General features: G+C 48.1%; 1 long non-coding RNA gene across 1 annotated transcript in view; it reads left to right on the top strand.

Annotated features, from left to right (window-relative positions):
- The window catches only part of LOC142488667 (uncharacterized), a 92,830-nt gene that overhangs the window by 21,965 nt on the left and 44,821 nt on the right, over positions 1–26,044 (top strand). The gene's annotated exons all lie outside the window — the stretch shown is intronic.

Genomic DNA, 26,044 nt, shown 5'->3' with positions numbered 1-26,044 from the left:
TGCATTGCTGTGAGTGCAGTGTATGTAAATGTGGGGAGGGGGGGGGGACCCAATGTGCATACTGTGAGGTCTAACCACCCTCACCCCCTACCCACATACCGTTACCCCCCCCATCCTGGCCACGGCCCCTCCGCTTCTGCAAAACAGACACAAAAATTAAAACATCCAAAGTAATGTCCCCTAACCCCTTAATCACCATAGCGGTTATTAACCGCTACAATCATTAAGGGGTTAACCCACCCTCACCCACCACTCGGGATGCCTACATACCCTCCCACACTAACCCCCCCCCCGTGAGGCCTAACCACCCAGTCAGTACCCACAAGGGAGGCCTACCCACATACCGTTGGGGAAACACCCCCCCCCACCCCCAGTACCCACAATAAAAACAGTACAATGACCCACAATAAACAGCATTATATTTATTAAATACATTACCCACCCCCTGTGCCCCCCCATAAATACAAGATTTATTCTTTTACATACAGGGTTCATAACGCAGCCCCACGCGAGTCCCCGGTGGGCTGGCAGGGCACCTGGATAGACCTACAGTTTACCAGCAGCCTTTTTTACACAGGTTCTGGAGGCCTGCTGGTGGATCCTGCCAGCACCATGGCCCCCAGGTGGTCTCCTTGGGTCACCGTGGGCCACAATTGGGTCCCCACGGTAGGCCCAAGGATGTCTGGGAGCCCCGGGTCAAACCCACAGGTGTCTGCGGGGCCTCGGCTGGTTCCCTCGGGGGTCTGGGGAACTCACGGGTGCTCACTATGGGTCCGCGGTGCCCCCACAGAAGTGGGACCACACATCATCATCCCCGCACCTACGGGTTGGCGGTGCCCCCACAGAAGTGGGACCACACATCATCATCCCCGCAGAAAACGTGTCCGCGGTGCCCCCACAGAAGTGGGACCACACATCATCATCCCCGCATGTGTCACCCGTGGAACCACCAGCCTGATACCCTTGGGATACCCGAGGATACCCACAGGTGGTCTCCAGAGGTCCCACGCAGAACCACGGAACCAACCCTGAATGTAAAAAAAATAAACCTGGCCTATACATTCAATACATACACCCTCCCCCCCAACACCTACAGTACAATAATGTGCAAAATAACTATTATCCAGATATGGATAATAGATTAATTGCCCATTATTAAAAACATTAACTAGCATATACAAATAAATAAAGTACTACTGACCTCATCAATACGAAGTGTCCGTCGCCAGCGCCTTCCTTCTCTTGCCCACACAAGACATAGCCAATACCAAGCCAATACATTGCAAGTACATTCAGATATCAATTAACCCCTTAAACACCTTATCGAATAATAACCGCAAAGGTGATTAAGGGGTTAAGCCACACAGGACCGATACCCACCCTTCACCCATGAATTTGTACTGTGGCTTCATCATGCAACTATATATATATAATGTATATATACTGTATACAGAGAGACAGAGAGAAAGAGAGAGAGAGAGAGAGAGAGAGAGAGAGAGATACAGTATACTGTATACAGTATATATATATACACACGTTATATACACACCCATGATAAACCAGTATACAGTACAAATAAATGTAGAAGGGTTATCAAAAGCACTGTCCTACAACCAAACACTTCTCCATGCGCGACGGCAAGGAGTATGGTAGCCTAACCTAATAGCTCCCTGCCTCGCTCCCTATAAAGTTACCTAAAACCCACAAAAATCGGAACCAAACGACTCAAAAACAAAGCTACGAATAGCACAAACAATCAAGATGTCACGAAAAAACCCCAAACCTGCAAAAAAACGAGGGATGCCAGAATATTTCGGGGCTGCAGGGACGCGCGGTGTGGGCTCAGAAATGGCGCCGATTTCAAACGCTGGCTCAGAAACTGAACCTGACGGGGAGGAAGAGGAATTAACCCTCCAAGAGCAAAGACCGGCAAGACAATGTGATATTACCAGGCTTTGTACTGACCTTAAAACATTCTTCCAAGCCGAAATGAAAGAACTAAAGAGAGAAGTAGCTGGACTGGGGGAAAGAACAGGGGTCCTAGAAACAAAAGTAGATCAATCTATCCGTGCAATCCGGAGACAGGATAAAAAATCTATAGATCTGGAGGAGCAAATATATGAGTTGAGAGGGCGCCAAGAAGATGCAGAAAACCGCGACAGGCGGAATAACCTGAGAATAAGGGGGGTCCCGGAGAGCGTACTGGACTGTGAGGAGTATATCAGGCTGTGGCTGGAAGCGCTGCTCCCTGAGACCCCCAAAGACGCACTGGCAATGGACAGATGCCATAGAGCCCTGCGGGCTAAGCCTCTACAAAATGAGCCACCAAGAGACATAGTGATCTGCCTACACTATTATAAAACAAAGGAGAGAGTTCTCAGCATAAAAAGACCCCTTCCTGTAGTGGAATATGAGGGGGTCAGGCTCTCAATCTTTCAAGACCTATCCCCAGATACCCTCGCCCGCCGACGAAATCTGCTGCCAATAACCAAAACCTTGCGGGAGAAGGGGATCAGGTATCGTTGGACCTTCCCCTTCGGCCTGCTGGTGGCACGAGGCGGCAGATCCTTTATAATCAAAGACTTGGAAGATGGACCCTCCTTCCTACACAAACTGGGCCTTGGAGAGGCCCCCGAGGGGGCGGCCTCGGAGAGACCAACACCAGACCCTATCTGGTCACAGGCCCAGAGGTCCCCCGAGCGCACCAGGATAAAGCTTAAGAAATGGAGAAAAGCATCCAGTTGCACGTTTCGAAGCTGTTTGGTTTCAGTTGAAATGTTAAAAATTAAATAAACCAAATCCCAATGTTTGCTCCTGAAACGGATCCCACGTAGCAGTACCCTGACCGGATGATGAACGCTGAAATAAAAACAATAATAATAAACCCACTTACCTCTTGAAAGTCGTGAGGGCAGCGATGGGGATCTCGTTGGTGTCGACAGGAAGAATAAGATGGTCCCCCTATAAGGAAGATGGCGGCAATACATGAGGCAGCTGGAACCAGGGTGAGACGCAGGAGCCGGAAGGCCATTTCAGGCGGGAGCCAGGAGAGCGCTCACACACAGCCGCCCGAGATGCAAGCTCGATCCAAAATGGCGCCGTACCGGAAGGACGTCATCAGACAGGAGAAGGATCCGGCGAGGGAGACGCCATCTTGAAGGAGGCAGCACGACGGAAGGCCCCGAGAGGTGGCTGGGGAGTGCCTGAGCGAGTCAACACCCCACACAGGCAGAAAATAGACAGCCATCGCGCAAATTCAAAAGAACAAGCGGGAAAGACGGCGTTAGACGCCGGTAAAGACCCAGCTGCGACTAAGAAGGTAGAACAGGCAGAGCGGAGAGTGGAAAAAGGTAGAAGAAGGTAGAGAAGGTCTCGGGCCCACGGGGAGGGGGGGAGAAGGAACAGCAGGCAGAACGGCTAACACTTAAGTAGGGAAGAGAACAGGCATAGAAGGCAGAATAGGGATAGCAGTGAAGATAGTCCACGTAGGTGAGTACAGAAGGATAGAAGGGAGTTGATATCAAGATAGAGGGAGGGGAGCGGGAGAGAGGAGTAGGGAAAGAGGAATAGGAGGTGATTGAGAAGGAACAGAAGGTGGTCAGAGAAGAATGGAAGATAGTGAAAAGAGCAGGACGACAACGTAAGTGATAGAAAAAGGGATAACACACTAGGAGGGTATCTTTGGAAGAGGGGGAGTAGAAAGTGATAGTACAGGGAGGGGGAAGTAGATAGAGGAGAGATAAAGGGACAGATAGATTTTGAAGGTAGGTGTAGGTAATAGGAAGGACGGCAGGAAAATAGAACCGAGACCAGGATGGATTAAGTAAGGAAATAGGGCAAAGGATAAGGGCCCGAGAAGCCAAATAGAGCAATAGCCTGAGAAGAAACAGATAAAAGATAGGGCTAGGCAGGGAGAGGAGGAACAAAACAGAGGAGAATTGAGGTCAGTGGGTGCAGCAGTAGAAACCTAAAGACTGCAGACATGACAGTGACAGCGCTACAGTAATAAGGGATCCAGGATTAATGGGATTTGGTTGGTTTACCCTGAGTTCAGTGGGTAAGAAGTTTCGAGTTTATTAGGGGCAGCGAGGCGGGAGCGGTGGGAGGTAGCCTGCCCTGAAGTCTGCATGGGCCTGGCGCTAGTGAGAGGGGAAAAAGTCCCTAGGTACACTAGTGCAACCCTTTGGGTTGGATGTTCGGGGAAGGGAGTTAAACACCATACCTCAAGACCGAACATTCGAATTCTGGACCACAAACCCAAAGGAGGATGTCTCGGCGAGAGGAGTGCGGAGAGAGAACGCCCAGAAAGTTTATTTGTTATGATTGTTTTGTGATTTCATGTGGTGTCGTGTATATGTCCACCCCCATGTTCCCCTGTGTATGTCCCCCTCCCTTTGTTCCTGCAGACGGGGCCGACAAGAGAAAGGTGTTCGGAGTTCACCGGAATCACACGAGTAGACTCGCTCGTAAAGGCTTAAGGCAGCTACGGCAGACGGATCAGCACATCACTGCTAATGAGTAAGGACATAGTATTGATATCCCAAAATATTAAGGGCCTTAATAGCCCGGCTAAAAGGAGGGTCGCATTTAGAGACTATAGGCGCAAGGGAGCAGAAGTGCTCTTCTTACAAGAGACCCATTTCTCCCAAACTAACTTACCCAAGTATTTCGATAAAGACTTTCGAACCCACTTTCTAGCATCAGATCGAGTTAAAAAAAGAGGGGTCGCCATCCTAATTCATAATCATATCCCATACAGACATGACAAAACATATAGCGACAAAGATGGGAGATATCTAATCATCACAGGTTACATTAAGGAGTACCCAATAACACTTGCTACTTGCTTGTATACGCCCCAAATGACAATGCCACATCTTTTTTCAATGGCTTCTTTAATAAGTTAAGTAAAGTTGCAAAAGGGAATATCATAATGGCGGGAGACTTGAACAGAGGCCTTAACCCCAGTCTAGACCGATGCACGACCACTAACAAACAACACAGACAGGACGTATTAACTCTAACAAAAGGTATAACAAGTTGTCAACTTATTGACATATGGAGAGAGCAGCACCAAGGAGAGCGCGAGTACACTTTCTACTCTCACCCACATAACTCATACAGTCGGATAGACTACTTCCTTGTGTCTAATGGTATGGTCCCTGGGGTCTCTCGCACAGAGATCCATGATATTTCATGGTCCGACCATGCATTTCTGTATTTTTAATAATATTGTGCAGGAGCAGGGGGTCCCCTGAGCATTAATTTCTGGCTCAGGGAACTCTCTGCTCACTATACAATATTATTAAAATACAGAAATGCTGCTTCGTTACTATAGCACATAGCCGCTAAGGTAAAGAACGAGTGTTTATTTATATATGTGTTTTATTCATACTGTACATGTGCAGAGGGTCTCCAGAGCAGAAACGTTTTGGTTTCAGGTCCGGGGACCCCCTGCCCCCCGAGATACAGGCCCCTTTTGGGGGTGCCGGTATCCCTCTGCTTGGTTTAACAGGCCGCGGTCACGTGATCGGGGCCTTTAACGCAGAGGGATACCGGCACCTCATAAAGGGGTCTGTATCTCGGGGGGCAGGGGGTCCCCGGTCCTGAAACCAACACGGTTCAACTCCCGAGACCCCCTGCACATCTACACTAGGAATAAAAATGTATTTCAAATGTATTTATTTGTATTTATTTATTTATTTATTTATTTATGTATTGCGGGGATGCTGTGTGTGATTATTTTTTATTGTGGGTAGTGGGGGTGGGTGAAGGGGGTATTAGCCCCAACGGTGGTTGTTTTGGGCTTGCGGGGGGGGGTCGCGGGAGTGGTTAACCCCTTCATGACCGTAGCGGTATTAACTGCTACGGTCGTGAAGGGGTTAAGTGCACCCGCAACCCCCCCGCAAGTCCTAAACTCACACCAAGGGCCAAATACCCCCTTCACCCACCCCCCGCTACCCACAATAAAGCGGGCACGGTGGGTTAACCCCTTCATTGCCTTAGCGGCTATACGCTATGGTAATGAAGCAGCATTTCTGTATTTTTAATAATATTGAGCAGAAGCAGGGGGCCCCCTGAGTTTAGATTTCTGGCTCAGGGAACCCCCTGCTTACTGTACAACATTATTAAAAATACAGAAATGCTGCTTCTTTACCATAGCGCATAGCCGCTAAGGTAAAGAACGAGTGTTTATTTATATATGTGTTTTATTTATACTGGACATGTGCAGAGGGTCTCCGGAGCAGAAACGTTTTGGTTTCAGGTCCGGGGACCCCCTGCCCCCCGAGATACAGGCCCCTTTTGGGGGTGCCGGTATCCCTCTGCTTGGTTTAACAGGCCGTGATCGGGACCTTTAAACGCAGAAGGATACCGGCACCTCATAAAGGGGTCTGTATCTCGGGAAGCAGGGGGTCCCCGGACCTGAAACCAGTGCAGTTCAGCTCCCGAAACCCCCTGCACATCTACACTATAAATAAAAATGTATTTAAAATAATTTTTAATGTGCCGATGTTTGCGCAGAGAGAGCAGCGGATCTCTCTCTGCTGCAAACACATCTCGCCCCCGCCGGCCCATAGTATCATTTATGTATGTGCATATACAGTACTATATGTGTACAGTACTGTATGTTAGGGGTTATAGTGGCTGTTGTTATACAGTATATATATATATATATATATATATATATATATATATATATATATATAATATATACTGCATTACAATTCATTATAGGGGACGGCTTCAAAGAGAACAGCTCACAAGCGCCCCCATGTGTTTTTACACGGCATTGCAGTATTGCAGCCAGCTGGAATAAAATGCTTCAATCCCTGCCGGGAAAATAACGCTATACACTCCGGCAGAAAACGATCACAAACCTCAATACACCGGAGTATACCCAAATTCGCGGGACTAGCCGAGCGAGAATAAAGTGTGTCGCCACTGTATTTCCGAAATGTTTAAAGTGAACTTATAAAAGTTCAATTTTATTGCGCCATACACAACGACCGTTTCGACCTTAGTAGGTCTCTCTCAAGTGAAAAAGGCATAGTGCCAAAGACAAAAACAGGAGTATATATACCCCCTACAATCATATAACAAAGTGATAAAACAAAAACACCTGAACCATTATCAATCATATAGCATAAACACTTGATGTTACACACATGAAAAAGTCTTACCTTAAGGCTCCACCATCTTTCTTTTCTTTGTGCTGATATCCCCACTGCTGTCGTGAATCTCCATTAAAGTTGCTGATTCAGGAAGTATGCAAAGCGCATGCGCGGTTGCGCGGTCATGCGTTCCACACGTCTCTTTTTGCGTTCCAGCAGCGTCATTCCTCATACGGTTCTTTATTATTGATCTATGATGTCATGCGCGAGCGTGCGTTCCACGCATCCATTACTGCGTTCCAGCGACGTCTATCCTCTTCTGGTTTAGGTACTTCTGCCGAAGTGACGCGAGATTACGGCCCTCCATCTCATCCTGGTGTCTTTACAGGACTATTAAGCATCTTTTTCAATCCAGCTCCATCCTCTCCAAAGCAAGTGGGGATCATCCAATTCTTTACTAAAAAATTATGATGAGCACTATAAAAATCAGCCTTGATAGAAATGTGTGTTAAAATCTAAAAATGGAATCATTGTGCAAATATATATATAGTTATATATAAATATTCATCAACCGGCAGCAACAACCACCACATTATTCGACAAGTCACCTTTTAGACAAAAAACACCCAAATGAGATATAATCATTTAACCCTCTAGGATGTACTGTGTCTAGTGTAAATGTCCACAATGTTTCACGTTGCAGTAATAAAAGTGTCTCTATCCTGACCTGCATTTGCGGTCTTGATGTGTTCAATGCCCATTATTGTTAATGATGAGATAGCATGTTTATGCTCAATACAGTGGAAATGTAAGGTTATGCATTTGGCAAGCATGAATAAACAGGCGATTTACAAATTAAATTGGTGGAATCCTTGATGGAGAAGGATTTAGGAGTGCTTGTAGACAGCAAGCTTAGCAATAGTGCCCAAAGTCATCCAGTAGCTGCAAAGGCAAACAAGATCTTATCTCGCATTAAACGGGCAATGGATGGAAGGGAAGTAAACATAATTATGCCCCCTTACAAAGCATTAGTAAGACCACACCTTGAATATGGAGTAACATTTTGGGCACCACTCCTTAGAAAAGACATTCTGGAACTAGAGAGAGTGCAGAGAATAGCGCATATGATAACTATTTAAAATATATTCAGGGAAAATACAAGGAGCTTTCAAAAGAACTATTTATCCCATGGGCAGTACAAAGGACTATGGGTCATCCCTTTAGGTTGTAGGAGAATAGCAAAACAAGAAAAAACACAAAAGCGCACCAAGATGAGAGATAGATATTGTATTAGCAACAAATAATAAAATTAGTAACTTACATATAAAATTTCTTTAATAATCCCCGATTCTGGTGTCTATCACAGGAGTAGGGCATCACATAGGAAGTATGAAGGGTAATCTCAGTTCTGAGAGATCAGACCCGCGCGCTGGGGCTGTCTCTGTTCACTCTCCTGTCCTCCACGTGTGGTAGCGTGGTGCAGAGTGTAGCACACATGTGCAGGAACCGGGGCCTTCAATAGGTGTCCTTAGGATGCCTGTCCGTTTTTGATAGCATAGAAACGATCGGAAATAAGCAGGAACGGTACACTTGAGTGTGTACTGGTGGTGGGTAGTAAAACCGCCAGCCACAACAGTCGCGACGCGTTTCGTTTAACAAAGTAAACTTCTTCAGGCGATATCTGGGACACCTGTTTAGGGGTCCTTTATAGGTCTAATTCTGTGCGTCATTGGTTAATACCTAATGGCTGCATGGCCAATCAGGCTCATATACTGATAGGGGCGGGCCACAATAGGAAGACCTCCCTGTTAGTGCATTTAATCCAGTAATGAATTACACTAATTGAGTATATATATAAGTGTAAATAGAAAGGTAAACAGACCTTAAAGGGGAGCCAAAATCATGTGTCCCAAATAGTCAAGTGCAATAAAATATGCATAGTAGTAGCATAAAAAACAAAGTATATGTGCATACTGGATAACAACATTAATAACATTAAATGACATATAAATAACTTTTAAAATATGGGAAATAGAACAAATGGAAAGGTGGGTGGGGGGAGGGGATGAATTGAAGAAAAAGTGAAAAAAAAAAAATAAAAATAAAAAAAGGAAGTAGAAAAAAAAAACAAAAACAAAAAAAAAACAAATAAAAAGAATAAAAACCACTGTAATGATAAAGTAGCTAAAAAAATCAGATAAAAAACAGATAAAAAAGGTATTAGACCAATGTTTGTATCAAATTGCAGTATGAATGGTTTCACCTCAAAAAAGGGGTTAATTCCACATAGTCGTTCAAGCCCCCCGGGTACTTGGATTGGAGGGTAAATATCCAGAATTGCTCCCTTTATTTTTTCCACTTTTTCTTCAATAAAGAAAGTCTAAGTCTCTCCACAAAGTCTAAGTTTTTAATGGTGCGCGCTGATAACTTCAGCTGAGCTTCTCCCTTTTTATAATTAGAAGCTTAAATTCTGATGGAGTGACAGGATGTTACGGATGAAATGTCCTCATGTCATACATAATTTATGTATCAATGACAAAATCAAAAACATCAAATCCCCCTCCTCAGCGCAACATTGTCCTGTGGAGCAGCCTGTGCACAATTACCTTGCACCAGCATCTTTATCGGAGACGTCCGACGCCACCCTCTCTCTCCGTATTTTCCTTGTCTTCCAGTTAAAGAATTTTCCCTTTGGGCAATTTCTGTTACGCCGGTACTGCCCGCAGACCAGACCCGTCCCTTCTACTGAGGTGAGGAACGTATATGGGCACGCACCCGCAGCAAAAGGAGCGTGTCTGGAGTGTGGTGATTTTGGCGTTGCCAGGCCAGGTGACGTTTAGCTAGCAATACTTGCCGGTACTGGTGTAGAAGTGCCGTCGTCGTTGCCGTTTTAGCCAAGGTCAGGGATTGGAGAATTACGGAAGGTCGTTGTCCAAGCAGGGGTCGAGAGCCAGAGAAGGACGTCCGCCAAGCCAAGTCGTAACCTGAGTGAATGAGAGAGAGAATGCCAGAATAGTGATCCTAGTGGAAACTATGTCGAGCAATGATTGAATGGCAGGACAGGCAATATAAAGCATGGCTGACCAATAGGAAGAGGAGGCAGTCCTGGAGGAGTGCATGGAGCTGTCCTGGATAGGCTGTCCAAAGGAGGATACAGGTGAGCAGTCTTTATGCCTGATTGATCCTTGTGTGTGTGTTGGGGGCGGAGCCTCACTGCAGGAGCAGTGAATAAATTAAGAGAGTCCTGCGCGTGCTCTGTAACAGAGACGGGCGCGTGCTTGTAAACAGTAGCAGCCGCATGAGAGAGGGAAGATCCCGCAGGAGCGTGAGACCGCAGAGGACGACGGGGAACCCCCAGAGCCGCCGGAGGTAAGTGACGCCAGCGAGGAGTGCGCGCCACGGCAGCGGGGGTTAATGTAGGTGAGGAGGGAGCAGGACGCGGGTGCCACGATCCCAGAGTCCTCACAGTACCCCCCCCTTCAGGATCGGCCTCAGGACGATCCTTCCATGGTTTTGATGGAAACTTCTTTCGGAAGCGTTTGAGGAGTCCTGGAGCATGAATATCTTTCATGGGTACCCATGACCTCTCTTCGGGTCCAAAACCTTTCCAGTGGACCAAGAAGTGAACTTTACCTCTCGAAAGACGGGAATCCAGTAAAGCCTGTATCTCGTACTCTTCGGTACCCTGTACCATCACAGGATCTGGTTTAGAAGTGTGGTCCAGAAAGAGGCTACTGGAGATGAATGGCTTGAGAAGCGAGGTGTGAAAGACATTCGGAATCTTCATGCTTTGAGGAAGTTGGAGTCGGAAGGAAACTGGATTTACCTGCTCCATGATGGAAAAGGGACCCAGAAACCTAGGAGCCAATTTGAGGGAAGGAGTTTTGAGATGGATGTTCTTGGATGATAGCCAAACCTTGTCCCCGGGTTTGTAGTTGGGTGCCGGACAACGGTGACGATCAGCCTGGGTTTTAGCTGTCAAGGAGGCTTTTTGTAGTGCAGATTGGATTCTGGACCAAGAGTCTTGTAGGAGAGCAATATGCTCGTCCACGGCTGGTACTCCAGAGGAGTCTTTAGCAATCGGTAGGCGAGCCGGATGGAATCCGTAGTTGATAAAGAAGGGTGTCTCACGGGTAGACTCATTCCTGGAAGAATTAAAAGCGTACTCAGCCCAGATAAGTAATTCTGCCCAGTCATCCTGAGAATTAGAGACAAAGCACCTTAAGTATTTCTCGAGGGATGGATTAACCCTCTCGGTCTGTCCGTTGGATTGGGGGTGATATCCAGAAGAAAAGGAGGATGAGATACCCAGTCTCTTGGTGAAATTCCTCCAGAATTTAGAGACGAACTGGGAGCCCCGATCAGACATGATGGATGTGGGAATCCCATGGATACGGAAAATCTCTTTGGAGAAAATATCAGCCAGGGTGGGTGAGGAGGGTAATCCTTTGAGAGGAATAAAATGTGCCATCTTGGAAAACCGGTCCACTACCACAAGAATGGTGTTCATGCCATTCGACCTAGGCAACTCCACAATAAAATCCATCGATATGTGGGACCAGGGACGCTCTGGAATGGGTAAGGGTAAGAGAAGACCCTGAGGTTTCTGACGAGGAATTTTGTTACGTGCACATACCGGACAGGACCGTTTAAATTCAAGAATGGTTTTAACCATATTGGGCCACCAGAAAGTGCGACGGATGAGATCCAACGTCTTCTTGAATCCTGGATGCCCTGCCGAGCGGACGGCATGTCCCCATTCCAGTACCTCAGGAAATAATCTGGGCTCTACGTACAAAGAGTCTTTCGGAACCTCAAGACCGGTCGGAAGATGTTTTTGTGATTTAATGATCTTCTCAAGATTCTTGAACGCCACAGCCGCAATGATCCTTTGTTTAGGAAGGATGGACTCGGTGGTCTTTTCCAGTCTCTCTTCAGAAGAGTATTGCCTGGAGAGGGCATCCGCTTTGACGTTCTTTGTGCCGGGAATATATGAGAGAACAAAATTAAATCTGGAGAAAAATAACGACCATCGGGCTTGGCGAGGACCTAAACGACGGGCATTCTCAATGTACTGCACCGACACACTTTATGCGAGCAAATACCCAGTATGTACCTGGCAGATACCTGGAATGCGCCGCTCCTCACCTCTAACAAGCCCCATTGCGTTTGCCTTCCCAGCCTGGGTTCATGCCTGGCTGACGGGCGGCTGATCTGTTAAATGATAATGATTAGGATTTAATAGTCTGCAATGCTTCGCGTGTCTACCAGATGGCATAAATTCATGAATTGTAATGCTGTATATATATATATATACTGTGCAGTATTGCAGCCAGAGGGAATAAAATGCTTCAATCCCTGCCTGGAAAATACCTCAATGCACTCGGGCAGAAAACAGTCACAAACCTCAATACACCCGGGTATACCCGAATTCGTGGGACTAGCCGAGCTCGAATAAAGTGTGTCGCCAGTGTACAATAGGTTTTTATGGTCCATGAGAATAATGAATGGCTCTTTTGACCCCTCCAGAAGATGTCTCCATTCTTGAAGAGCCATCTTGACGGCCAAAAGTTCCCTATTGCCCACGTCATAATTTCTTTCTGCAGGAGAAAACTTTTTGGAGAAAAACCCGCAAGTGTGAAGTTTGTCCTGGGGAGAAAATTTCTGAGAGAGAACCGCACCTGCCCCACAGTCCGACGCATCAACCTCTAGGGTGAATGGGAAATTAGTGTTCGGATGTCGAAGGATGGGAGCGGAGACAAAGGCTTGTTTCAGCATTTTGAAAGCCGAGAATGCCTCTGGTGACCAAGATGAAGGATCTGCCCCTTTTTTGGTCAGTGTAGTGATAGGAGCGATGATAGTAGAAAAATTACGGATACATTTCCGGTAATAGTTGGAAAAACCTAAGAATCGTTGAATGGATTTGAGGGAATTGGGTTGCGGCCAATCCATGACGGCTTTCAGCTTCTCTGGGTCCATGGCTAAGCCTCTGTTGGAGATAATATACCCAAGAAAGGAAGTGGTAGACTGATGAAAAAGGCATTTCTCCATTTTAGCATATAACCGGTTCTCTCGGAGGCGTGAAAGCACAAACTTCGTGTGAATAATATGATCCTGTAAGTTTTGGGAAAAAATAAGAATGTCATCCAGGTAGACAATGACAAAACGATTGAGAACATTCCGAAAGATGTCATTAATAAAGTCCTGAAAAACTGCTGGTGCATTGCACAAACCGAAGGGCATCACTAGGTATTCGTAGTGTCCACTACGGGTGTTGAAAGCAGTTTTCCATTCATCGCCCTCTCGGATGCGGATGAGGTTGTATGCCCCACGGAGGTCAAGTTTGGTAAAGAGGTTGGCCCCCTGAAGTCTGTCGAAGAGTTCGGAGATGAGTGGGAGTGGATAACGATTTTTCACCGTAATATGGTTCAGACCCAGGTAATCAATACATGGTCTTAGAGTACCATCCTTCTTCTTGACGAAGAAGAATCCGGCCCCCGCGGGAGAGTTGGAATGACGTATAAAGCCCTGCTTAAGGTTCTCACGAATATATTCGTCCATGGCTTCCGTCTCGGGCAACGAGAGAGGGTAAGATTTGGCCTTTGGTAAGGTGTATCCGGGTACCAGGTCAATCGGACAATCGTAGGGCCAATGAGGAGGTAGGAGCTCAGACTGCGTCTTGCTAAAATGTCCAAAAATTCAACGTAAGGAGAAGGTAACTCCCTCTGAGGATTGGATGTGTTAGCTAAAAGAAAGGACGGTCGCTCCGTAGACACTGAAGATTCTTCTGACCTTGACCTCCAGTCAATGGGATTAGGAGATACCCAATCGATGAGCGGATTGTGCTTCTGTAACCAGGGCAGTCCGAGCGTAATCGGTGTAACCAGGGCATGAATCACGTCAAAGCCTAGGGTTTCTTCGTGGGAATGAGTAGAAAGGGTGATAGGTCCGGTCTCCAAGGAGATATATGCCGGAGTGAGAGGACGATTATCTATCCCGACCAAGGCAACGGGGGAGTTCTTCTTGCACAGTGGGATCTGATTCTGTTCAGAAAATGTCTGATCCATGAAGTTCCCTCCTGCGCCGGAATCGATAAACGCTGCTGTGGAGGTACGGAAGGTAGGACCAGAAAGGGAAACGGGAATAGTCAATCTTTTGGGGAGTTCCCTTCTGAGTAGGGGGCAAGGAGATTTAGCACCGAGAAAGCGCCCCTTTGTACTCACTGGGTTTGGTCGTTTCCCGAAGGTGGTGGATTGTCACGGGTACGCTGTTGAGAAGATCCGCAATGAAGGCACGACTCTCTGGCTGAGCGAAGCTATCGCAAGGGCACCTGAGGTGGTTGGACTCCGAGTTGCATCGGCTCAGGAGCTTCCAGTGCAGGCAGCGGAGAGAAAACGGGTCTCGGGGTAGTAGAAAACCTGGAGAAGGAAGCACGGAAAGGCGTAGACCGGGATTGCTGACGCTGAGCGCGGCGTACCTGAAGGCGCTGATCCATACAATTGGCCAGGGTGATGAGGTCCTCCAGCAGTCCTGGCCTGGGATGAGAGGCGAGTTCATCCTTCAGGGAATCCGATAGGCCATTCCAGAAGACGGAGACTATGGCCTCCTGACCCCAACGAGTCTCAGCTGCTATGGTCCTGAATGCCAAGGCATATTGGGCCACAGGCCGACGTCCCTGTGTAAGGTGCAGCAGGGAAACAGAAGCAGTTTCTTGTCGTGCGGGGGTATCGAAGACCTGTCAAAAATCACGTCTGAAGGCTGCGTAATCTCGGGTAATCTCAGGTCGCAGTTCCCAGATCGGGGAAGCCCATGCCAGTGCGTTACCTGTGAGCAGACTGTATACATAAGCTACCTTTTTCCGACCAGTAGAATACAGTTGCGGAGCCATCTCGAACTGAATCTCACACTGGTTGAGAAAGCCGCGACAAGCGTGGGGATCCCCTGCGTAGGGCTTCGGAGCCGGAATCTTCGGAGCTGAGGACAAAGTGGAAGTAGAATCGGACTGCGCCGGCGGCGCAGACGCAGGTGGTGCCTGTAGAGATAGGTCCTGTACCTGTTGGGAGAGGAGAACCACTTGATCCATTAAGGCCTGGATTTGTTGATACATGGCCATCATCATAGAGTCCACATCAGTCTGGTCTGCGTCTTGTGGGCTCGACATAATGTTACGCCGGTACTGCCCGCAGACCAGACCCGTCCCTTCTACTGAGGTGAGGAACGTATATGGGCACGCACCCGCAGCAAAAGGAGCGTGTCCGGAGTGTGGTAATTTTGGCGTTGCCAGGCCAGGTGACATTTAGCTAGCAATACTTGCCGGTACCGGTGTAGAAGTGCCGTCGTCGTTGCCGTTTTAGCCAAGGTCAGGAATTGGAGAATTCCAGAAGGTCGTTGTCCAAGCAGGGGTCGAGAGCCAGAGAAGGACGTCCGCCAAGCCAAGTCTTAACCTGAGTGAATGAGAGAGAGAATGCCAGAATAGTGATCCTAGTGGAAACTATGTTGAACAATGACTGAATGGCAGGACAGGCAATATAAAGCGTGGCTGACCAATAGGAAGAGGAGGCAGTCCTGGAGGAGTGCATGGAGCTGTCCTGGATAGGCTGTCCAAAGGAGGATACAGGTGAGCAGTCTTTATGCCTGATTGATCCTTGTGTGTGTGTTGGGGGCGGAGCCTCACTGCAGGAGCAGTGAATAAATTAAGAGAGTCCTGCGCGTGCTCTGTAACAGAGATGGGCGCGCGCTTGTAAACGGTAGCAGCCGCATGAGAGAGGGAAGATCCCGCAGGAGCGCGAGACCGCAGAGGATGACGGGGAACCCCCAGAGCCGCCGGAGGTAAGTGACGCCAGCGAGGAGTGCGCGCCACGGCAGCGGGGGTTAATGTAGATGAGGAGGGACCCGGACGCGGGTGCCGCGATCCCAGAGTCCTCACAATTTCCAAGCCATGAGCCTGGCATTGGAGACATAATTACTTCTATAGGCACGCACAGTCAACATCAATAAATATATTCAGTTCTTCATGTTCCAGACAGGAGGACTTGCGTTCGTGTAGAACAAATGATTTGGTTATAATGTAGTAGCGTTCTTTCTTCACAGGAGCCTAAGGGCTGGGACCCGCTGCACCTGGCGGCGCGGGCGGCTATGTGAGCGCAACTCACCATGTGATGGTGCCCTCCCGAGCCGGTTCCCAGTCCCTCCTCCCTGCACAGCTCACTACACGCTGTGACGCGTCAGCCGGCAGGGGATACCAGAGAATTGTAATCCCAAGCGGCGACGCGTCACGTGGTTTGGCTGTGAGGGGAGGAGGGGAGGCTACGGGGAGAGGGAAAGCAGCTGCAGCACCAAGGGAGCCCCCCTGCTCCCTCCGACAGACTCTCTCCTCATAGTCTGCAGTGTAAGCAGATGCACGGGGGGAACCCCTGGCAATGAGGGGAGGAGGGGAGGCTTCGAGGAACGGGGAGGCTTCAGGGAGAGGGAAAGCAGCTGCAGCACCAAGGGAGCCCCCCTGCTCCCTCCCACAGACTCTCTCCTCATAGTCTGCAGTGTAAGCAGATGCACGGGGGGAACGGGGCCCGGCTTCAGGGCAAACTGAGGGGGTGGACGGGACGGGACGGGATTTGATTTTACAGCACCCGATTAAACTGTGCCGATATGTCAATGGATATTCCACTCCAGCACACGGACACACCCGACCCATTTGGTCACGCCCCCCCCGCTCCAAAATAAGTTTCCCGCAGATCGCGGTGCACTTCTTGAGCCCTTACTAACAGGACAGCCAGCTAATCTGGTCATGTCCAAAACATGCTACACAAACGATAACCAATAAGCATAATAATAAAGTCTTATCTGTTGCAGCTCCAGTAGCAAACAGAAACACGGTTCCGGGGAGCAGGCTGTGTCCAGCCTCGCAGCAATGTTTATCTTTATCCTGGGTTGGGGACCCAGCTGGTCCCAGCAGCCTAGCTCCTCGCAGGACTGGGGGACCAGATCAATAGCAACGGCTTCCCAGCCGGGAGAGTTCTCTCCACCTTCCTGTGGAAAAACAAGCTCTCTTTGTGTATGTGTCACTTCCTGCTTTTAAACCTGCAGTCTCTCAGGCCTCCTGCTTAATTAGGCTGCAGGTGTGCTTTCTGTCTGAGGAGATTAACTCTCTGTGAACTGGCTGCAGCGTCTCTCCATTCACTATTCCAGCCTACTGAGTCAGTGACTCTGTCACATATCCCTCTCCCCAGCGAAACATTGTCCTGTGGAGCGGCCCGTGCACCATTCCCGTGCACCAGCATTTTTGGCGAAAATGTCTGACGTCGGCCCTTCCCTCCCCCCCTTTTTTTTTCTTGCCTTCCAATTTAGGCATTTTCTTTTTTTGGTAATTACCAGGCCATCTGGGCCTGAACACTCATCCTTCTCTACCTCTTTCTCTTGTGCCCTCCTGAGTCTAGGGTTGAAGCTCCGCCTTTGTTGTGTCCCCTTTTGCAAATGTCCCCAAGCCTCCTGCTGTCTATCAGCTATCTCTGCCTTCTTCCTCTTGGGCTCAGAGTCTCCCTTACCCTGTAGAAGAGCCAAGACCTCTGTTAGCTCATAGCATTCACTCACCAGTGCTTGTCCTGCTTCTCCCTCTGTTTTTTGACCTTCCTCAAGGGTTTTTTGTACTTCTTCGTCTGAATCAGAAGTCTTCCTGGCCCTTTTCTTAGAAGAAACCACACAGATTAAAGCTTCCCATGATACAGAGCTGTCAACCTTTTTCTTATCTTCCGGGCTCTTTTCCAGCTTTTGTTCCTCACCATTTTCTTTAGCTTCCTCTTGATTTTCAACAGAGCCAGCACTATCAGTAGAGGACATGGTAGCACTCTTTGCTTTTTCAACCTCATCTTCTTTGTCACTTTCAGAAGGCAGCTTTGCACGCTTTTAAGGGTGACCATTTTTTAAAAGAGGCCCATGGTGTAATGCCTTCCTTCTTTCTTTCTCCATCAGAAGTGGCCCCTTCACCTTCTGTTTCAACAGTCTGTGCTGTGTCTCCTATTACATTTTCTGTAGGAGAGGTCTCTACAGACTCATCAGGAGAAGAGGGCGAACTGTCTCCTCCATCTACCTCTGCAGGATAACGAGACTCCAATGAGACAGGTACTTGTTCTGCCACATCCTCTGCCTTTGTCTCTTCTTCCTTCTTTCCTTTATGCTTCTTGCCTGAAAGCTTCTTTAAACCAGATCCAGTGAAAAGCTTCCTTAGAGGGCTACCTTGAAGCTTAGCCTTCTCTTGTGAAGACAGTAACTCCGCTTCAGTGGTGATGGCTTCTGGACCTTTCTCCATCAGCGTATTTTTAGTGTTGGTTTTCACCTCATCTATCTTTATAACTTCAATTTGGGTGGGGGTCTTATCAACCCTAAGTGCACCCCATGATGCCGCTCTATTACCGTCGGCAGACTCGTAGGCTTGGGCCTTTCTTTCTTGTCCCTTTAATTTACTCCGTTGGGAGTGTTGCTGGGTAACCTGTGATGTCTTTCTCATCTTATTTTCCAACTGAGCGGTGTCCCCAGTTCTCATGGTACCGTTGTCTTCACGGGCATTCGTTTCTATGGGATACAGATGCTTGGGCTGGGCCAATACCTTTTTCTTCAACTTCATCTGAGAAACCTCCTGCTGGGTAATAGTAGAGTCCAACATAGCAACATGCTCAGTCTTTAGGGTCTCGAGTATCTCGTCCAGGTCACGCTTTTGTTTCTCCGCCAACTTGCGGCCAGCACGCTCAGACTCCAGGTCCTTCCTCAGGTCATGAAGCTGTCCTGCATATATTTTTTTACTCAGTGCAGCTGCCAGTTCATCTTCTTTGGCGTTGAGTCGCGACTCCACATCTCTTAGCAGGTTCAGCGCAAGGCTTAAATCTGTTTCTTTTCCTCTATTTTGACCTGCAATTGCCTGTGCTCCTCCCAGACCTTGTCCAGCTCCAGCTGCAGTCGGTCCCTCTCATTGGCCGTGTTGTCCAGCAGCCTGTGGGTACCAGCCATCTCGGTTTCATAGCGCAATTTCAGGCAAGCCACCTGACGAACGGTCACCTCCTCCCTCTCGGCGAGTTGTATTTTGCGCTCAGCAATCTGCATCTGCAGGACTTCATTTTGATCCTGCAAGTCCCCTCTCAGGGCCTTCACCTCTTCCCGGTGCTTGCTCTGGGCTTGCGTCAGCGCCGCCTTCATCTTTTGGAGCTCTGTAGTTTTTGTCGCCAGTATCGCCGCTGCTTCTGTTTTCCAGGCTTCTTTCTCCTTGGCATACTGACTCATGGAGATGGAGTTGCCTCTCTGCTTCTCCAGCTCTTGCTCCAGTCTCTGGACGTTTTCGCGCTCCCTCTCACACAGAATCACCTGGCTTTTCAAGCTCCGCCCCCAGCAATGCTCTTGTGGCGTACAGCGTGGCCCTCAGCTCCTCATGCTGTTTTGTGGGGACATACTGGGTACTCAGCCGTTCCTGTAGCACTTGCTGCTTCTCCTTGGCCGCTTGCAGACTTGCATGTAGCTCTTGCAGCTGGCTCTGCCATAGGTGCGCTGCTTGTGTGTGCTGCTCCAGGGAGACACGTTGCATCCTCTCTGCATTCTGCAGTGCTTCCTGCACCTCTAATTTTTCTTGCGCCAATTGCGCCTTCACTTTCTGCGCTTGGTGAAGCTTCTCAGTCCCATCACTAACCTGACCAGTCAGGTTTAAAACCTCTGCTTCAGGTTTATATTCTCCATTTTCACAGTCTCTATATCCCTTAGGACCGTCTCATTGGCTTTCTTCAAAGTACCCAGCTCTGTAGTTAGACAGTGGCCCTCCTGGCGTGAGAACTCCAGCTCTGTTTTGAGCTCGCTAGCTTCTTGGTGAGAAACTTTTAAGTCTTTGATGAAGTTTTGCACATCTCTCTGGGACATCTGATAGCACAGTCTCCAGTCAGGACTTGTTCTCTCTGATTCCATGTTAGCAATTGCGGTGTTGGCCTTATTCAAGCTTGTCGTCAGCTCCTCCAACTCACTCCGCAAGAGATGCTCTGGTTTTTTTAAAGCCGCATACTCTTGTATAGCTGGGAGTATACACCTCTGTACCTCGGCATTAGCTTCTCGCTCCCTATTCAATTGTTCCTGCAAGACATCATAATCCCGCTGGGCAGTTTGGAGTGCAGAAACTAAGGCCTCTTTTCCCTGGATCAAGGATTCAGCTTCCCTTTGCTCCTCCTTTTCCTTTGCCACCGTTCCTGTGACAATTCTGCCCATCACTCTGGTCTGCAGCACATCTCGGTGGCTTGCTGACGCCTGTTGTCCTGATATCGCAGGCTCAAGTGGTTCGGTCACTTCCTCTGTGACTTGAAAAATATTTTTATTTTTCTTCTTTCTCTTATTAGTTCCAGAGACATCAGTGGTACGGGGCACACACACACTGGACACTTTTGCAGCTTTCATCTGCGGGTCCGTCTCTCTTCTCGGGGCCACATATGCGTCGTCATCATAATCATCATATGGCCTGAAGGGACACTGTTTTGTATGGTTATGTACATTGCAAAACTGACACTTGACGGCGGCCATTTTAAACCCCCGTTCAATTTTCACTTTCTTTCTTACCAGACAGGGCAAACTTTACTCACAGCAATTGCTAGCTGCAAATTCACTCACTTCAGCAAAAGGCATTAGCTTTACACAGCAATCCTTTCATACCCGACGGGGCAAAATTTACACTCAGCGCTTGCTAGCTGTAACTTCCATGCTTCAGCAAAAATCATTTTTTTTCCGCTTGAGTTCAGTGTCTCAACACATCTTCATCTACTGACCCCCAGAGGCGTAGTATCCCACTCTGACACCACCTGTGGCAAGACGGCCTCGCGGTGGAGTCAGTAAGACGCTTGACACGATGGGAAACTTTAAACACTAGTGGTTTATTAGCCACAACCAAAATAAGTACGGGTGCACTGTCCCTTTAAGAAACTACTTTCTTAAAAATGAAAGTCTAGTCCCGTTAGGGACACTAACTCACTTCTTGAGCCCTTACTAACAGGACAGCCAGCTAATCTGGTCATGTCCAAAATATGCTACACAAACGATAACCAATAAGCATAATAATAAAGTCTTATCTGTCGCAGCTCCAGTAGCAAACAGAAACACGGTTCCGGGGAGCAGGCTGTGTCCAGCCTCGCAGCAATGTTTATCTTTATCCTGGGTTGGGGTCCCAGCTGGTCCCAGCAGCCTAGCTCCTCGCAGGACTGGGGGACCAGATCAACAGCAACGGCTTCCCAGCCGGGAGAGTTCTCTCCACCTTCCTGTGGAAAAACAAGCTCTCTTTGTGTGTGTGTCACTTCCTGCTTTTAAACCTGCAGTCTCTCAGGCCTCCTGCTTAATTAGGCTGCAGGTGTGCTTCTTTCTGTCTGAGGAGATTAACACTCTGTGAACTGGCTGCAGCGTCTCTCCATTCACTATTCCAGCCTACTGAGTCAGTGACTCTGTCACTATATATATATATATATATATATATATATATATATATATATATATATATATATATATATATATATATATATATATGTGTGTATATATATATATATATATATATTTATATATATTTATATATATATATATATATACAGTGTTCGACAAAGCACCCAAAAATCTATTCGCCGAACAAAAAATCTACTCGCCACCTAGTCCCGCCCCCAGCACCGCTTAAAAAGAATTAATTCCTAGTAAGAACAACATTCGTTTTTGACATTAGTTTATTTATTGTATTACATTATACTACAATTAGTCCTTGTTACGTGTGTGTGTGTGCGTGTAAATGTTCCTGAACCCCATAACTAGTGCCTGGACACCCCCACGTCACAATATCTAAAGCAGCAATCCCGCCTGGGATCTTACCTGATCCGCAGACCCTCAATGTCCAGGTACCCCCTGTCACGATGGGGAGAATTTGGCCCAGGATTAAAGGGGTTACACCCCAATTGGCCACCCTCTAACCTCACCAGGCAGACAAGGGGTTAACTGGGCTGAGGCCCAGAAATGTGATTTAACCCTTGTCATAACCTGAAAATGTATATTCCACTGTTCCCCTGTTATATTGTTATATCAGTGTCTGCATCACACACACACTAGGATCCATCCGGGAGCACAAGGGTTAATAGTTGTTTAGTGATTATAGCCCTTTGTGTAATTTTCCCGCCTTTTCAGGCACCATTTTGCAGTCTCCCATAGGCCGCCATTGGGGCTCCATGTGTTTCAATGGTGAATCTTGCTGTTTGGGTCCTGTTTCCTGAGAAGACCAGCAGATGGTGTCCGAGAGAATTAGCGGCGGTTTCTCATTGTAAGTCAATGGGCTCATTGACTTCAATGGAAATCCTCGAAGGAGCTGTCCAGGAACGAGTTGGCTGCTGTCCAAACCGCAAAACCGCAAAGCGGATACTTTTTCAATAGGAGAGCTTTGATCACTGATTAGCCAAGTTCAACGACAAGTGGCGTGGGAATAAACAGTTCTAGAGCACCTAGAAATAAAATTCTTTTTGCCCCTAGTTCCTAGACCTCCCCCCACTCGACCACCACCGGGTCCCCGAATCCTGGACCCCCGATAAGGGTCGAACCGAGAAGAGCGGGTCGCGCCATAGGTTCCAATGGCGGCGGCAGAAACAGCTCAAGAAAACGGCTAAGTGTCAAAAGCTGAAATTTGGGAATCCATAGCTCCGGTTCCGGAGGGTCCAGAGGATCAGGGTTTGGGGTACCTGTAGTCACTGCTCTGGCATCGCTGCAGAACCATCCTTGACCCTCTTGGACCAACCCGACGGAGTATGGACCCCCTTGAAAGTTCGGGACTTTTCCCATAGACTCCAATATCGGCCAATCTCCATTGACCGGCTATGGCGGAAAACCCCCATTGACTTCAACGGCGGCGTCCCCCCGTTGAAAGTCTATGGCGGCGGATTCCCATAGCCGCCAATGGCGGCGGTTTGCCATTGAAAGCCTATGGCGGCGGAGCCCGTTGTTTTCAATGGGGATTTAGTGAAAAACCGTGATTTAATTTACAGCGGAGATTTTTGTATTAAAATGTGAAACGGTTTTAAGTGTATTTGTGTATCTCCGGTTCCGAAGGTCGTAGCAAGTCTCAAATTGGACCATAGAGTGTCCCAGTTCCGGCATTGAGAACTGGGAAGTTTGGACCTGCTGGACACAATGGAACCAGATTTTTTAATATGTTTATGTTTTATCTTTCATACTGTGTTCCAAGGTATGGGTAAACCCCAGAGGAAATTCCTTTGCATACCAGGGTAGCATATGGCCAGAAAGGCGACCCAATGTCTAGGACTTAAGTATGGTTCAAAGGATTTTGCCACCTCTACTGTTTACATGAGGGCGGAGATTACTCAAACCAGAGCAGTCTTCAAGTGTTCCATTTCACACCTCACAACAAATAATTTCCTGCCAGATATTCCATCTGGTAGACTAGCTGGCATTCCTGATGCAGAGGAGGGGTTACAAAAATGAGACCCCAGAGCTCTACTGCACATGTACCAGCTAGCAGGGGGGCATATATCAAATTGTGTTCCCACGTTAATGAGTGGCTGTCAGGATTGCCTAGACCTCCTGCCTAGCCATAGCTTCCTTGTCCACTGGGTGTGCTGCTGCCTTCTGTTGGCTCTGGGTTCCTCTGTCTGTCTATCTTCTTGTTGCTCCTGTCTCTGTCCTTTATAGTTTGCTTCCTGTCTGTTGTGTTTGCCTTTGCTTGAAGTCAGACTCCTTCAGTAATGCACATGCTTCTGATATCCTGATCTGTTTTCTGTACCTGTACCATAGAAGTCTGTTCACTGTAAAAGCCCTTGCTGGTAATCTGGCTTGTCCCTGTTTGTTCCTGTTCTCAGTCCCTGCCCCCAGACCTGTCCTTGCTCCCCTGTCCTGTTCCAGTCTCCTCGTTGCTGACCTCTGCTTGTTACCTGACTTCGCTACCTGCCGCCTGCCTCGGACCTCTGCTTGTACCTGACTTCGCTACCTGCCGCCTGCCTCGGACCCCTGCTTGTGACCCCTACTATGCTCGTGCTGTTCCGGCCACCGAGATCCTACCCACCACAGGAGTCTCCCGTGACAGAAAGCAAAGGCCACTTCTGGATCTCGCTGGAACAGATTCTCTGCCTTCCTGCTTCAGCAGACCCCATCTGCTTGGAGGAAGATAAGTACTTTTTTGTTTTATTTTTTGAAATCCCAGTTGGGATCCTGAAGGTTTTGTTGCTGCAAAGGTTTCTGCGGGGTTTTTTGTGCCACTTTCTCCCTGAGAAGAATTCCCTTTTACAAAAAAAAAAAAAAAAAAAACCTCCCTGCAGTACCTGTTTTTGCCATTTTCAGACTTTCATTACCTGGACAAGAATTGTCTCTGGATTGTGGGTGGGCCACTGCAGATTTACAGACTCACATTTCTATTTAAGACGGTTACCTTGATTTACTGCTTTCCCTGGTTGGACCACTGCTGTTCACAGGGTCCCCATTTCAAAAGACAAAAGTGCTCCCATTATTTTGTTGCTGCATGCTTTGATTTTCTTGCATCTATAGTTTTTCATATGATTGGTTCTAAGGTTTCAGGTTTACCTGCAAGTTCCCCTAAAGTTTGTTTCTCTGCAACATATGATATCCCTACGCCTGATATCAAAGGTTTCAGATTTGACTGCAGGGTTCTCTGTCTGATATTCCTATGTCCGTGTAAGGAATCCGCTCCTCGGTTTACTGTTTGCCTTACCTTGCAGACAAGTGCGGTCCTGGAGCACTTCTCCTGATGTTTGCTGCAGCCTGGATTCACTCACCAAAGTAATGCTGCCACACGCCCCTTCTGCCATTGGTTCATGGACCTTTAAGTATTGCCTTCCCACAATGCTCCCTGCCGAGCATAGTCCTTCCTGTATGTCTTTGTGTTCTGCCACAAGCCTTGTCTTGTCTGTCGCCTTGGTTCCTGAGACCGGCTGCTAGTGTCACGCAGCGGTCTGTTCCTGAGCTGAAGCGGAGTACTCTCCTTGTTGTCTTCAGCCCCCTGGTTCCTGTGACCGGCTGCTAGTCTCATGCAGCGGTCAGTTCCTGTTTCTTGTGCTGAAGCTGAGTACTCTCCTTGTTACTTCAGCTCCTTGTTTCCTGTGACCGGCTGCTATATTCACGCAGCGGTCTGTTCCTGTTTCCTGCACTGAAGCGGAGGTTTCCCTGTGTTTCTTCAGCTTCCTGGTTCCTGGGGCCTACTCTTTCCCTAATCTAGAGAGGCCGTGTCCTGGTTTCTGTGCTGAAACGGAGGATTCCCCAGCCCGCTCAGGACTCTTGCGCTGAAGCCCTGGTTTACCAGTGCAGCTAGGCGGTGTACTACTCTGGTCTGTCTACCACCTCCTGAGACCAGTACCATGGGCCATGGTCGCCGCACGCGCAGAAGCCACTCCCGCGCTCCTAAGCTGAAGCGGGTCTCTACTGACTACCTGTTGCCGAACTCCTGCTTGAACAACGTTTACCCTGATATCTCCAGTCCTGACCCTGACGTGTCCACCGACGATGCTGTCTTCTCCTATCCTGATCCTGCTACATACGACTACGAACTGCGCAATCCGGATCCGCCTGCGCGGTCTAAGGTCGGTGCTTTTACAACCCCACCTCAGCCACGCGGTCCGACCCAGGTTTGTGGCGAGCACAGCCGTAACAGTCCGATGTCAAAAGTTTCAGATCTAACTACAAGTTTTCTCTGTATTAGTTTCCTGCTGTCTATGATATTTCTATGCCTGATATCTAAAGTTTCAGATTCAACTGCAGGTTTTCTTTGTCTATATGATATCCCTACGCCTGATGCCTAAAGATTTAGATGTAACTGCAGGTTTTCTCTGTCTGTATGATATCCCTACGCCTGATGCCTAAAGATTTAGATGTAACTGCAGGTTTTCTCTGTCACTATGATATCCCTACGCCTGATGCCTAAAGATTTAGATGTA

The sequence above is a fragment of the Ascaphus truei genome, chromosome 2, assembly GCF_040206685.1.
Source record: "Ascaphus truei isolate aAscTru1 chromosome 2, aAscTru1.hap1, whole genome shotgun sequence".
Lineage (NCBI taxonomy): Eukaryota > Metazoa > Chordata > Amphibia > Anura > Ascaphidae > Ascaphus > Ascaphus truei.
Note: the sequence above shows the minus strand (reverse complement) of the source record. Positions and strands in the feature narration are given on the sequence as shown.